Genomic DNA, 14,844 nt, shown 5'->3' on the forward strand with positions numbered 1-14,844 from the left:
TTTTATGGAATTGTCCTTTTAAATTTCCTATCGTTTATAAAAAAAAGAGCCACTATACTACACTTTCTAGTAATATCCATTATTGTACTTAAAACATGGTTCCAAGTGTAGCAAATGCGGGCAGGTACATTATATTCTGTAAAATATATCCTTATGTGCAGCAAAAAAAAATCGCGAAAAATAGAACCGGATCCATTTTTTTAAACATTGCGATTTTAAAATCGCAAGTCTGTGCGCTCTCATTTAAAATAATGTGTTTCATTTCTTGCGTCTAAAAAATCGAGTGGTTGAAAATCGCATGTGTGCGCATGATTTGGCCTCTTTGCGACTGCTACTTTTTAGTCGTTTTCGGTTTAGTCGCAAGTGTGTGCATAACTATGCTGGTCCATTTGTTCCATTTTAATTTGCGACAATCGCGTCGCCAAAAAAATGGGACAATTTTCAATTTTTTAATCGCGGCTATTTTTCAGAAGCATGTGTGCTTACCGGCATTGAAATGCGTGTGATCCATTTTTGCGACTGAATAATCGTGCGACTAAAATCGCATGTGTGCGCCTAGCCTAAAAGTAGTAAGAAAGAAAAGTAGGAAAAATAATAAAAATAAAAATAAAGAAATATTATTATAAATAAACCAAACTTAATATTTAATAGAACATCCTTTTTTTAGTACAAATATATTAAATTTCAACAAATCGTCAGTTAGACTATCAGAAGAATTAATGTCAATATAAAAAAAAAAAACTTTTATTCCTACGAATAAGCTCTAACTGAGGACAAATGAAAAATTGGCCCTTAGAAATGTAAAACAATCAAATATTAAATTTAAATAAAATTTTGGTGTTGTACAAAGGGACATGCTTATTTATTTAATTTATTGATAATTTATTTATGATAATCATTTTTTTTTTAACTGCTCCAACGATTTGTATTTTTTCTAAAAATGCATTATTAATTACGAATTACTTTAAGATGTTTGTTTTTCTTTGATATTTTAAGGAAACATTATTTGCTAAATTTGTACTCATAATATATCTGAAAAGTTTTTGAAAATTAGCTTCATCTCTAAAAATAATTTCGGGAGATCCAATCGTGCATTTTATTTTCACTTAATAACATTTTGTTTTTCATTTCAAAATTAGAAAAAAAAAAAAAAATATTTGTTACAAATACAAAATTTTTGCACTAAAAAAGAATTTATTGCAATTGAAAAAAAACTTGCATAAAAACAATATTTGTTGCAAATAAAAAAAATTGCATTAAAAACAAATGTTTTTGTGACTGTGAACTATTTGCATTGAAATAAAATTTTTATTGCAAATCAAAATATTTTACATAAAAAAAAATTTTAGGTGCTGCAAATAAAAAACTTTCTGCATTGAAATATATTTTTTCAATATCAATGGAATTTCTTACAATTTTGACAGTTTGGTTCAATATTAAGTTGAAATCAATTTACTTACTTACTTATTTACTTAAATTTATAGTTGAAATAGCTATTGTATGGTTAAATTGCCAAAATTGTATTAAAAAAATATTTTAAAAAATGTGTTTAACGTACACATTTTGCACAGAAAATTATTGCCGTAAATTTTTTTTTAATGCAAGATATTTTTATTTGCAATAAAAAATTTGTTTCGATGCAAATATTTTTCAGTTGCAGTGCAATATTTTTTTTATGCAATTTTTTTTTTTTAATTTGCAACAAATATTTTTTTTTTAAATTTCGACTCCATTTTTTTTTTTTTCAATTGATATTTTTACAACCCTGTATTTTATGATACAGTTTACGCTCGGGCCCTATTTCATAAACATTGACAGGAGACAATTCTCCAAATTTGTCGCACTTGTCTGACCATAGGTCTGTTTAATGAAGAAAAACTGGAACAGAAAAGATCAGAACAGCACAAATTCTTAAAAACTGTCAAAACAAAAAAGATCGGAAAAGTACACCTTCCTATTTTATAGGGTTTACTTTTGCCTATTAGTTTTGAAACTTAAAATTAAAATAATATTTTTTATTATGACTTTTCATTCAAATAAATTATAAAATCAAATTATAATTAATCAGGATATTTTTTCACATTTTGAATTTTTCTTCATATAAAGAATATTCTAAACAAATTTTCATTATTTTGAATTTATTTAAATATATTTTTGTAAAAATAAAACAAATCAGTTGCTGTTTGACACTTCTCCCTTTTTTGCTCTATACCTCAAAAGTAGGAGCAGAAAAACTTGAACTAATCTGTGCTGGAAAACTTCATGGAACACAAAATGACAGTTTGTAGAACAGTTTAGGGCAAGGTGTTTCCTTATGAAACACACAAACCTGTACTTTTCGCATCTTTTCTGTGCGGATCAGATTCATTAAACAGACCTCATATTTCATTTCGTATTATATTGACAGGTGATATATTTGTCAGTTAAATACAACGACAAATTTGTCTTGACAATTTTGTCACTTTTGTGTTTTCACAAAATTATCGAGACAACTTTATCAACGTCACGCTTTGACAAAGTTGTCGTTAAGTAAGAACGCAACAGATCGGATTAAGGTACAGTACAAATACAACACAACAACACTTTTCATTTTAATTTAATTTAAGTTCGAACCGGTTTCAAAAGCAGAGGGCATGGTTCCTTTTCCTTTTTGTTGGGTGCTGTAAGTGTCCATCAACTTTTAACAAAATATGTTCCGCTGTTGTTTTCCCGATGTGAAATTTTTCATTAAATTAAATATCACTTAATACTATAAAATTATTGTTAATTCTTTCCATCAAAATTTGAGGGGGTCTTTCACGATATTCGATTTGAGAATCTTCATCACTTCCACTTGAGGAAAAAATATTTAACCTTTTTAACCGTATTTATCACTACAATATCAACACTTGACCGAAACTTGATTGCTTGTCGCAATTGTCACTGAAATACCGACAAATTTGTAATTTTTATATTTTTTTCTATCCCTCAGAAAAATTGTCACGACAAATTTGTCGGAAAATCTGTGACAATTCTCGGAAAATTGTTGACAATTCACTGTGGTATTTTTTGTATGATCCGAAAACTTGACAATTGTCACGAATTTTCCGACAATTGTACATAATTGTCAAATTATTTATGGGACTGAAATTAGCCAATTGTCAAGTTTGCACTTTACAAATGGTCACATGTCGCACTTGTTAATTTTTATGAAATAGGGCCCAAACCAGTGAAATTTTAAAAATGGTTTTCCAATCTAGTTTTTTGTTACAACTTTTTTAATATTACGTCTTCAAATTACTAAAAAGAAATACAGTAAACAATTTCATTAAATAGTCTATTTTGAAAACTATGAGCAACAACTTAAAATTGTACGTTTTAAAATTTACTTGATATAATTACTTTGCCAACCTATTCAAGGCGTGTAAATATTTACAAACTTAAAAATAAAACCTACAACATTTTTTTAATTATAATTAATTGATAATCATTTCTTAGTGTCATGTTAGAATTTTTAAACATTCATTTTAATTTCTGTAGGTTTTTCTAGTAAAAAAGCAAAAGTTTACATTTAAATTTAGCCCTCATTAATTTTTTCTCACACAAGTGGGATGGGAAAATTAATCAGATTTCATTCAGGAAATTCCAAAAAAAAAAATGCTTAAACATATATTTCCCTGTTTATTTTTATTGTTTTAAGAAATTTTTTTTTATTTGTTTATGTTCTTTTTCTATTTTTGTGTTAGCAATTTGTCTTCACTGAAAAATTATCGTTTCTTTATAATTTGTTTCAGAAACTATTTCCGGCAAAATAGTTTAATGATTTTAATTTATTTAATCATACTATTTACTTGAAATCTTCTTTATAAATACAAATCGTCTTAATTCACAATATTTCTCTTAACTTTAATTTACCAAAAAAGGTCAACTAAATAAACATTCCTTGTAGAAGCCATATTCTTAGCAAAAGATATCTTTCTAATCCTTTTTCAATGAAGAAATTGCCTATAGATATTTTTACTATTGCTTCTGCAACCAACACAAATATTATATAATAGAACATTACTAAAAGGATTATATGTCTTTATTTCACAGGATTCAGGAATATAATAGGAAAAAGGCTTTTTAACCGGAATCTCTATTCTGAAAACCACACACAAACATATTCCTATGGGCATTTACAAAGAGAATTATATACTAACGAAGAAAAGCTATACAAATAAAATAGAAACCCTTCATTAAAATCTGACACAAGAAAAGGCAAACTAAACTACATACATATAGAAATTCTGAAGGACCATTTTTGATGAAATAAAACGCACCTGGTTTTTGTTATGACGATCGATAAAAATGGGAGTTGGGGATGCTTTGAATAGACTATTTTTTCATAATCTTATCGTTGAGTAAAACTTTATTTACCACACTTATAAATTTAATCACAAATCAGTGCCTTGGAGAAAAAACTTTATATTAAAAAAAAAAGTGGGCTATTAAGTCGGTTTACGTTTACGGACGATTGTTTTACGTGATAACTTCATAAGAAAATAAGTTGTGCGCTTTTGTTAAAAAAACTATATAAAAATTATTTATTTGTCAACTTTCTTGTAAAAAAATGTATAAGATAAAAATTTTTATAGCTAAGTACTTAAACTAAAGCATTACATATATCTGTAGAGAAATGGATTAACCTTTTTAATCCAATCACAATCTACAAGAAAAAGCTAAACAAAAATTCCTTTTTTTCTCATAATAACAATTTTTTTTATATGAAAAGCTTACGAAAAAAAAAGACACCATTAAAAAGTTTAATATTTCTTCTAAAAAATAAAGCCATATTTTATTTTTGTTTTAAATTCGTAAAAGGTATAAAAATAATTTATTAAAAACAAACATTTTTCATGAAAAAATCAAACTTTTTTTCTTCTAAGATCATTAAATCCATTTTTTTATATCAAAATCTAAAAAATTTTATACTTGTTGTTTCAGCTCAAAATATTCATACATATCAATCATGTCTGGATGACATCTACAAAAAGACTTAGCATTTTTTTTTACCCAATCAATTTTCATCAAAAAAGTAAAAAAAATCAATCTCTTTTATCTTCTAACACCATTAAATACATTTTTTTATATAACAACCTATAAAAAATTTTATATCATGCGAAAGGTTATTATTTCCCCTTTTATATGACACTTCAACCATATTTCTACAATGCCTACAGAAAAAGTCAAAATCACTACTTGGCCAAAGGTCTAAATTTTAAAAACCATTTATAACTTGGTTTTAAAATTTTCTAGAATTTTTTAATGGAAGATTTTAGTATCTCCAATAGCTAAAAATTTTAGGTGGATGGGGAGAAAATGGCGTCACTTTTTCGTGGATTCTGCTCAAAAATATAAGTAAATTATGTAATAAATTATTTGTAACTTCGATTTTCCTCAAAAAAATAAAACTAAACAATCACCCTCTTTTTAAAAATTTACATAATTTGTGTAGACAAAAAATGTCAAACGTTTCGATACCGAAGCATAAAAATAAAAAAATCTTTCTTATAAATTTCATACTGCATGCGATTTTGCTATCTCCACTGAGTGAACATAATTTGTAACTGTCAACGGTAATCCATCGGCATTTTTAACAAATTATCCCGTCACCTTTCTGTGTATTCATAAAGTGAAAGCTAGTACACAAGACTCTTTCTATAGGGCGGCAAGTACAGAGGTAATACAATATCAAAAGGAACTTTTTTGCAGGACAGGAAACACAACTTTCAGTTTTCCTTCAGCTGTATATGTTGTATGTGCTACACAATTTGTTTTGTATTTTTATCGCTGTCATCTACTAAAGCAGAATTTCAGTTAATTATAAAGGTAACGCCCGCCTGAGTCTCGACTTGTGTTTTCATGGAAAATACAGTTACAAAAAAAAAAACTATGCAAAAAAAAAGAAAATACTTCGTTGAAATGGTGTGTTCCTTAATTGCAAGTGGACATGCTAACACAACATTTAATTTCGATTACAAAGAACGAAAGGAAAAAAAAACAGTGGAATATAAAGAGAAAACAAAGACTACAAAGAACTACTGTACTACGACGAGTTGTTTTGTAGTATATTTCCCATGAACAAATAAACGCCACCTTCGCAGTAAAGTAAAACATTTCCGGCTGCACCCCCATCAACAATTTCACATTTGAAGGAGAAAGTACTTATACCAACCTACAAAGAGTCGAATTAAAGGGCAGGCGAATTGAATGTGGGGGTCGCAAAGAATTTTAAAGGGCGCTTATTTAAGTTCATCCAGAAAATTTTGAGCTGAAAAACTCCAGACGGTGAAAAAAAACACACAAAATCCAACGTGAGGAAAAAATGTAGACTTAGACAACCTACTTGTTGCGTTCGACCAAAGCTCGAAGTGTATAACTCAAAAATGAGCTTTTAAGTGAGAAACCTGCTTCGCTGTCCCGATATTTCGTTCAGTCTTCTGTCAGGACGCTTGTCGGCTTGTATAAGGAGCGACAGCCTAAACGGATGGGCCGATGTACTTCAAACTTGGTGTGTAGCAGTTTTTAGAATTAATTTTTTGGGCCAAAAATAACGGTACCTACCTGTCATATACAAATTTTGGAAAAGTTTAATTTTCTCAAAAATGGCTCCTACGATTTTTATTTAAAAAAAATCAAGTATAAGTTTTTAAATAAGGTCTATCTTTTGATGAATCCTTATTAACGGTACCTCACATAGAACCATTTATTAAATTTCAAAATATATATTTATCTTCCAAATTACTAAATCAATTTTAACGATTTCTTGTATGAAAAAACATTTATATTTCAAAAACAAATTTTTGAATTTAAGAAAAAAAAATTGAAATTTTTTTTTTTTTGAAAAATCAAATTTTCAAAAACGTAACATTTAATTTTTTTTAAATTTTTGTTTAACGTGTTGATTAAATGTTTCTACAAAATGGAATACCAAATTTTTTTTCACAAAATTATTTATAAAAAATTACTTTTTTAAAAAACGGCTCTAATGATTTTGAAAATTTTTTTTACTAAACATGCATCTTTCTAAAAAAAAATTAAACTGCATCCTTTTTTTGGAGCTCAGTCGCTCCCATAAAATCACGATTAACTTCAATAAAGTCACCTTTTTACTTTAGGTAAAATCCCGGATTGTTCATGATAAGATCAAGGGTTACTTAGTTAAAGTCATGACTTACCCCAGTTTTTCAGTTTAGCTCAGTTAAAACACTTTCTTGTTCCTTAAAATACTAAATTTCTGGATAGAACCACGAGTTACGTCGGTAAAATCGCACGGGTTAAGCGGTAAAAAAAACACGGGTCGATCTAAAAAATTTCGAATAACTTCGATAATACCATTTCGGTTCAATCATCGCTCCTGTAAAATTACATATTTACGTCTTGTTCCACAAAAATAACCAGGTAAAAAAGATAAGAAGTTATACTCACTAAATTCAAGGATTTTCACGATTCGTATCGGTTAAATTACGGGCTTTTCACTTAAATCAATTTATAGCTTGGTTAAAATCAAGGATTTTTTCGTCGTTGTAAAATTTTTGGAAAAATCACGGGATTCCCTTTGAAAAATTATGGTTTGCATTGCGAAGAACTGCGAGGTGGGCGGCGCCTCTTCAACCAAATCTTGTCCTGCACCGTTGAAGGTTCTTTTCACTTTTTTCTACCAACGTACTGTCGATACTTTATATGTTTAAATCTGACAAAGAATTGTTTCTTTGTAAATAAAATGCAGTTGTTGCAAATCGTTGCACTTCCAGAGGTTATATATGTTTGTATTCTTTGTGTGAGTCAGTCAGTCGTTTTGTGCACAGTTGAATTTGGATCCTTCATCGCAGGATTTTCTTATATAGTCCGCTATTGTCGACATCCAGGAAATACGAGACACACCTACAACACTTAAAGACCAGAGTTCAGACTTTTAGTGTTCTTACTTGACTGTGCAATATACGAGCTTGAGTATAGTGCTATATAAAAGTAGGTGGTGTAATTTATTACATTTCCAATTTTGTTTCACCTTCTTTTTCTTTTTTTAGTATCGCGCATATTTATACCTTGAAGTCCTCTCTCCTTGTGATGATTACATTTTTGTTTTCTTTTTTTATTTTTAAGTGCGAATTTTCAGAAAACGTTCAAATAAACTTTTCAAATCAAAGAAAACCCTTGAAAGAAGAACTTGAAAGGATTTTATTGTTTTGGCCTTTGTAAGTTGAAATGCAATTGAAGTGCATTTTAAGTTGATGGAAGTGGGAAATTTTTCAAAAGCGTCACTTTTGAATTTATGAATTTATTATTATTATTTAAGTGTGATTAGTCTTTTAGCATTTTAAGATGTGTTTTTTTTTTTTGTTTTGGAATAGATTTGTGTATATAGAATATACTTAGTAATAAATAATAATTAAGATAAATAGCAATGACTATCAGAATCAACAAGGTTTTGAAGAAACCTTTGATAATCAAAAATTGAGAATTGAGGTTTTCAGCAAGTGAAAATGTTGGTTGTTGAAACAGATGGAGTTGGAGTGTTTAAACTACTAGAGTAAAATCAAACTTCATAGAGTATTGCTTTGAATACTTTGAATAGAGGTGACCTGCGACGCGACGGGTACCTAAAGAATATCGCAGACATTGAACCAAGGGCGTACAGACCATTGGGACAAGCGGGGCAACCGGGCAAAGTTCCCAAAAAATATAACTTGCATAATAATTAGCAACCATCAAATAATACAGATATATTTTAAATATGTATATAATAGACCAGTGCCAATACAAAAGTTGTAGATAGTAAAAGTGTCTACAACTTTTATTCAAACCATTTTTGTATATAACCTCAAAAATATTTTTAAAATGTTTTTTGAGCAAAAAGTTATTTTTTTGGATTTTTGACGAAATTAATTTGAAAAAATAGCCTATTTTTAAATCAAAAAATTGTGTGGAAAAACTATACTTTTGTTTTAGAAAATATTGAAAAAATAAAAAAAATACAAAAAAAACGATTTTTAGATCGATTTTTCCGTAAATGACAGTAATTTGACGACAATTTTTCATAGAAACCAAATTATACTTTTCTAATGGCCTTTGACATTCCTAATTTCAGCCTCTAACGAGCAAAGTTTTTGAGATATTGACTTTTCAACGTCCAAAACACTATTTTTGTGATGTTTTGGCATGGTAATATCTCAAAAACTTGATGTGACAGAATTTTTCTGACTTCGGATTCGAGCTCAGCACACAAAACCATTAGAAAAATATATTTTGATTTCTATACAAAAAAAACTTTTTCACTAGTGAAATCGAACAAGGCATTCGATTTTTGTCTGCCCTGTTCGATTTAACTAGTCAAAAAGTTTATTATTGCTGAAACGAAATTAAAGAATTTACATTTTTAAATACATCTTCACTTTTAATATAAAAAATTCATACCAATGGCCTCGTCTTCTTAGCAAATACAATTAATTTATTTTTCCGAAAATTTTTCAAAAAACCATTTTTGACTTTGCTCCGAAAATTGCATTTTTTTAATGTTCAAGGTTTTATATGTTTATTTCATCAATGTTTCAATTTTTGGGAACTTTAAAATCCCTGTTTTGAAATAAAGATGAAAAAAAGAAGCCTTTTATTTTCAGATTTCATAATTATTATTTTTTACTGCACTTTTGAAAAAAAAAAAAAAATAGTGGTATAATCTGTATTTTTAAAGATACTTATTGATTTCAAAACATTAAAAAAAAAAGAAGTGGAATATTTAAATACCATATAAATTATTCTTATATACGGTACAAAGAAAAACCAATTGATAATAAAATACTTTAAACCAAACCAAAAAATAGCTAAGATAACGAATAAGAGATTTAAACTTTTAAAAAATCGATTTTAATAATTTTGTACCCCCTAATTTCTCATCCTCTGAAACGTCTTGAAATCTTATTTATTAAAAAAAAAATGGAAAAATAGTGCCATGTATGAAATTATTTAAATCAAATATTTCGTACCCTTTTTCAAAAATTTTCAAAATTTGTTTGCACTGTATTACAGTAAATTTGTAAATATTCCCCTTTTATCCAAAAGATTTTCTAAGTTTGATATCACTCAAGTCAAAAAAATCCAAGGATTCATTCATTTTTTTTTTTTTTTTCAAAAAAAAAGGGATTTTAAGCCATAATTTTTATGGGAAATCATGTTTAACTTTTTCTGTCTCTCTCACCCCTTTTCGAATTCCAAAAATTCAAAACTTGTTCCAGGTTTTCCAAGGGCTATTCTTTAAAGTTACAGACTTTTAGTAATACAAATTATTTATTACGAAAAACTTAAAAAAAAGTCCTTCTCACAAAAATCTTAAATTCAAAAGTTTTTCCAGAAGCAAAAGCGCTACAAATACCTACTTCTAAAAATATTGAAAAATTAAAGATCGTAAAAATATCATACCAGCTAGAAAAAAATAGCTTTCTTTTGGCTCTAAAACCCCTGGTTTTGAACATTTTTTTCTAAAAAAGTTAGGAGTATTCCAGAACAAATTGGGAACAATCTGAAACAAATCACCCTCGACTGTCGAAATGTCTTCGGCTCTTGATTATACTTACTTTCAGTGAATTTGGATCATTTTCAAGATTCTAGTTACCTTATACTGTATACTGTTTACTGGTATTTATACAAAAACTACAAAACCCGGAAAAAAAAGTAATAAAAAAGCAATACAATCCGCCATTTTCTTTTTTGTCATTAATCTAACTATCATCATCGTAATTTTCTCATCTCAATGAAGTTTTTCTTTTCTTGATTGTTGTTTTCTTTTCATTTAAAATCTAAAAAAAAAAAAACTTTCCATGAAAAAAGTGAAAAGATTGTTATTTACAAACTTTATTTTCTCTGTTTTCTTTTATTTTTTATTTTTGTTGTTCGTAACCTCCTTTTAAATCTAATCTTGAGTACCTACTCGCCAATCAGTGGTATAATGAAAATAACTGAAAGGCAAGCTTCCCTTAATTAAGTCGAAAAGAGGCTCCTTGCAACTTTTTTTCTTCCTTCATCATTCTATCCTCTAAAAACGGAGCTCCTCTATTCGTATAGCTTCACATCATTGTAGAGTAGCGACAGTTAAGAAATATATATACTCTCCTTATTGCTAATGTTTGGCTAAGAAGCTGAGCGAATTTGCCTCGCACAAATTATGGTGTGGCATGAATGAAAAGTTGCTCTATCAAGAATGAAAGAAACTCCAAAGTCAAGCAAAGTTTCGCAGCAGGAAGTTGTTTTTTTTTTTTTGTTTTTTTTTTTTTGTATCTTGCTGCATATAAGCGTTCAAATACAAATTTATTTTTTAACAGAAGTTTAACTAGGTTTTAATTTTATTTTATTTTTTCTATTTTTTTTTTTTTTGGGTTTGACTTAAGATGGGACAGCAATTTCAAAAATAAATGATGTGCAACACGCCAAACCTATTTGTTGGGAAGTTCTAAACAAATTATGCAAATAAGTTTGTGTTATGGCTTCACAAAAGAAAGAGATACCTCGCACGTGGTTTGGTATCATGAGAAATTGAAAATACTAATTAGTGGTGTAGAGTAGAAAATTTATTGAGGTGCAGAGTGAGTTGCACTTGTAGGTGATAGAATGAGAAAGAAGTTAGTGGCACTTAGCAGCTACTTAATTTGATTGATTATCGAACTTTATTTCCAAAACATTGATTATCTTTTTTACAATCACCCTTAATTTCTGCAATAACCTTGGCAATTCATAAGAAAAAAGCTTCAGAAATATGATTTCTTCACAGAAATTTAGTCAAGCTTCGAGAAGTACTGATAAATTAGGAAACACACAGAAATGCTTCTTCACTTCTGCAATGGAATCCAAAGTATCTCAAAATAACAAAATTGAGCTCAGCCAACCATGTAAAATGTACGCTTTTAAAAAAAGCACAATTGACTTATTTAACCAGCTCTCTAGAATATATATCTACCAGGCTATGTGAAATTGGCACCCCCAAATGCTATTTTTTTTGCCGAAGGTTAACCCAGGATAGGCCAACTTTTTTTTTCTTTATTCCACTATTTTTTCAAAAGATACAACAAAAACTTTTTTTCATATCAGAAACCGAAAAAAAGTGTGATTTTTTTTTTCGTGAAAAAATTGCTAGTTTAAAACCGTGGTTTGTTTGCCCAAAGTTTGCCCAGAACAGCCCAACTTTTACTTTCGCTATTCTACGCTTTGTTTAGAAATAATAGAAAAATTAGTTTTTAGATACCACACAAAAAAGTACTCATACACCATAGTAAATTTTTTAATTTATAATTTAGAAAAATTATAGCCACTGGTGTTTGGATTGCACCTCAAATATTATTTATTTGACTTAGAATTTTTACTTGATTCATATAATATTCCTGTTAAGAAGCTTAAGTTGATTTGTTTCATTTCACCTTAAAAACCACAACATACAAATATTTTTTCAAGTGTAAAAATCATTAATTTTTTTGGTTTGCCGTATATAAGCACCTAGAAAAGCTACATGCTTAGTAAAATCTATCCAAACATTTTTTAAAACATTAACAATAAATATAAAATGGTGTGAAGTGATTTCTTTTTCAGTACACGAATAGAAATTTTTAGACCTTTCTGAAATAGCCTTTGTAAGTACAATAAATTACATCACTTTTTCTGTAAGCCCACCCTTAGTTACCAACCTCTTAAATGAAAATTTTTGTTCAGTGTAAAAATTGTCCTTTTTCCAATTTTTCACAAATTACCATGCTAATTCCAACAAATTACATCATTTTTTTTTGTTAGCCCGCCCTTAGTTCAAAAATTATGAGAAACAAAATTTTTTTTGACGTGTTAACATCTTATAAATCGATGAACCATGGCAGCCACCACAAAAAAGTGACGCCATTTTCTAACGTTACACTCTCGCACTTTCGCAGTGCGGCAAAAAATTTCAATTAAAAATTAAAAATAAACTATTAGAGATACAAAAATCTTCTATAGTTTATTTGAAAGATTATAATCTTAAGCTTAATCCAAATGAAGGATTTTTAAAAAATCCGTCATTTCATAGGGTAAATAGGGGTAAAACGGAAAGATGAAATTTCGACTAAAATCTAAACGCGATGTCGTATAGAATTAATTTTTTTTCTATAGATAGATGAGATTAATTTAAGAATAACTGCATTTAAGAAAAAATTCTAAAAAATTCTGAAACTAAGTTATAAAGTTTTGTTTGAATGTTGTACATGTGTTGGGGCTATGACAAAATGATGATTTTGGGTAAAGGAATTTTTTTTTGAAAATTCTAAAGGTGCCAGGTGAAAGACGATTAAAAAAAAATTAGGCATCTGATATGAATTTTTTTCTAACACTTTTGACTGATTAACGGAAGTTTCTAAAAAACACGTTTTTTTACCGTTTTTAATCGATTTTCATCGTTTTTTATTTTTCTCTATTTTTCTTTAATAGATACAGGAATAAAGTATATGGAGTAATGATAGACCATAGACTATATGTGTGCGAAGTTTCAATCATTTTTGTAAACACAATTTTGAGATAACGGTAAAATAAAATTTTAGAATTCAACAGGTTATAACTTTTGACCAAGAGCAGATAGAAATTTTATTAAACTTTTATGAGCATCCTGATACAATTACCTTTCATTTGGTATATCAAACATAACGGTAGACTAACTACAAGCTACACACTGTTAAATCAAGAAACTTACGAAAAACCTCAAAACACCAGTGGAGATCTGTTGCCCCCCGAACAGCCACCAGTGTGGGAAGTACAGTAATCTCAGTCTGGAAATTCGACATGGTTGACTTTAAAAAATTCTTACTTCTCTTGTAGGCATCTTTGAAATGAGATTGATACGTCATATGAAAGGTGAAATAATAAGTTTTCACATGGTATAACATTTTTTATAGGTTGTCAAAAAAAATGATTCCATAGCCTGAATCAGAATATAATCATAAATGTTTTTTTTTTTTTTGCTTTTTTTAATGAAATTTGATCGAGTTCAAAAAATTTTAGCTCTTTTTGTAGATGTCTCATAGATCTAATCGATATATATATTTTGAGCTAAGACAATAAGCTTTCAGATTATTAAACATTTTTTACAGGTTGTTAAGGAAAAAATGGAATTAATGACATGAGAAGATAAAAATTCATGTTTTTTTTTGCTTTTTTTTATGAAAATGATTGTTTTCAATAAATTATTTTTATACTTTTTGCGCATTGTAAAAATTTAAAAATGGTTTTATTCTTAAGAAGAAATACTTGGCTTTTAAACTGCATATTTTTTTTGTAAGCTTTTAAAATAATGATTGTTTGAAAAAAGTAAACGCTTCAATTGACTCATTTTAAACAAAAGCACACAACCTATTTTCTGACGACGTTATCACGTAAAATTATCATCCGTAAACCGGCTTTACAGACAACCTCTTTTTAAATTACAAACCTCTTAAAAATCAAAATTCGTTTTTTTTAGTGTAAAAATTATCCCTCTTACACATTTATTTAGTATTTTATTAATACTGAAAACAAAGAAGACTGAGTGCAAGAATATATTAATTTTTACGTGCACTCTGGCGTATACGTAATTATTTGTTTCATATATTGACGTAATGTTAATGAATTTAAAAATAAATCTTTCTTATAAAAATCTGGAGGAAGGATTTAAGAAATTAGTTCACAAATCTTAAAAGCAGGTTTAATGTCCCTCAAAATCTCCTTATTGTCTTTATTGCAAGTGCAAGAGGAAGAGAGGAGATGGCAGTAGTAAAAAAAGAAAATGTATTTTCATGGCAATATGCCAAAATGACACATTGGATGATATGAATAAGAGGT

This window comes from Episyrphus balteatus, chromosome 3 (genome assembly GCF_945859705.1).
Source record: "Episyrphus balteatus chromosome 3, idEpiBalt1.1, whole genome shotgun sequence".
NCBI lineage: Eukaryota > Metazoa > Arthropoda > Insecta > Diptera > Syrphidae > Episyrphus > Episyrphus balteatus.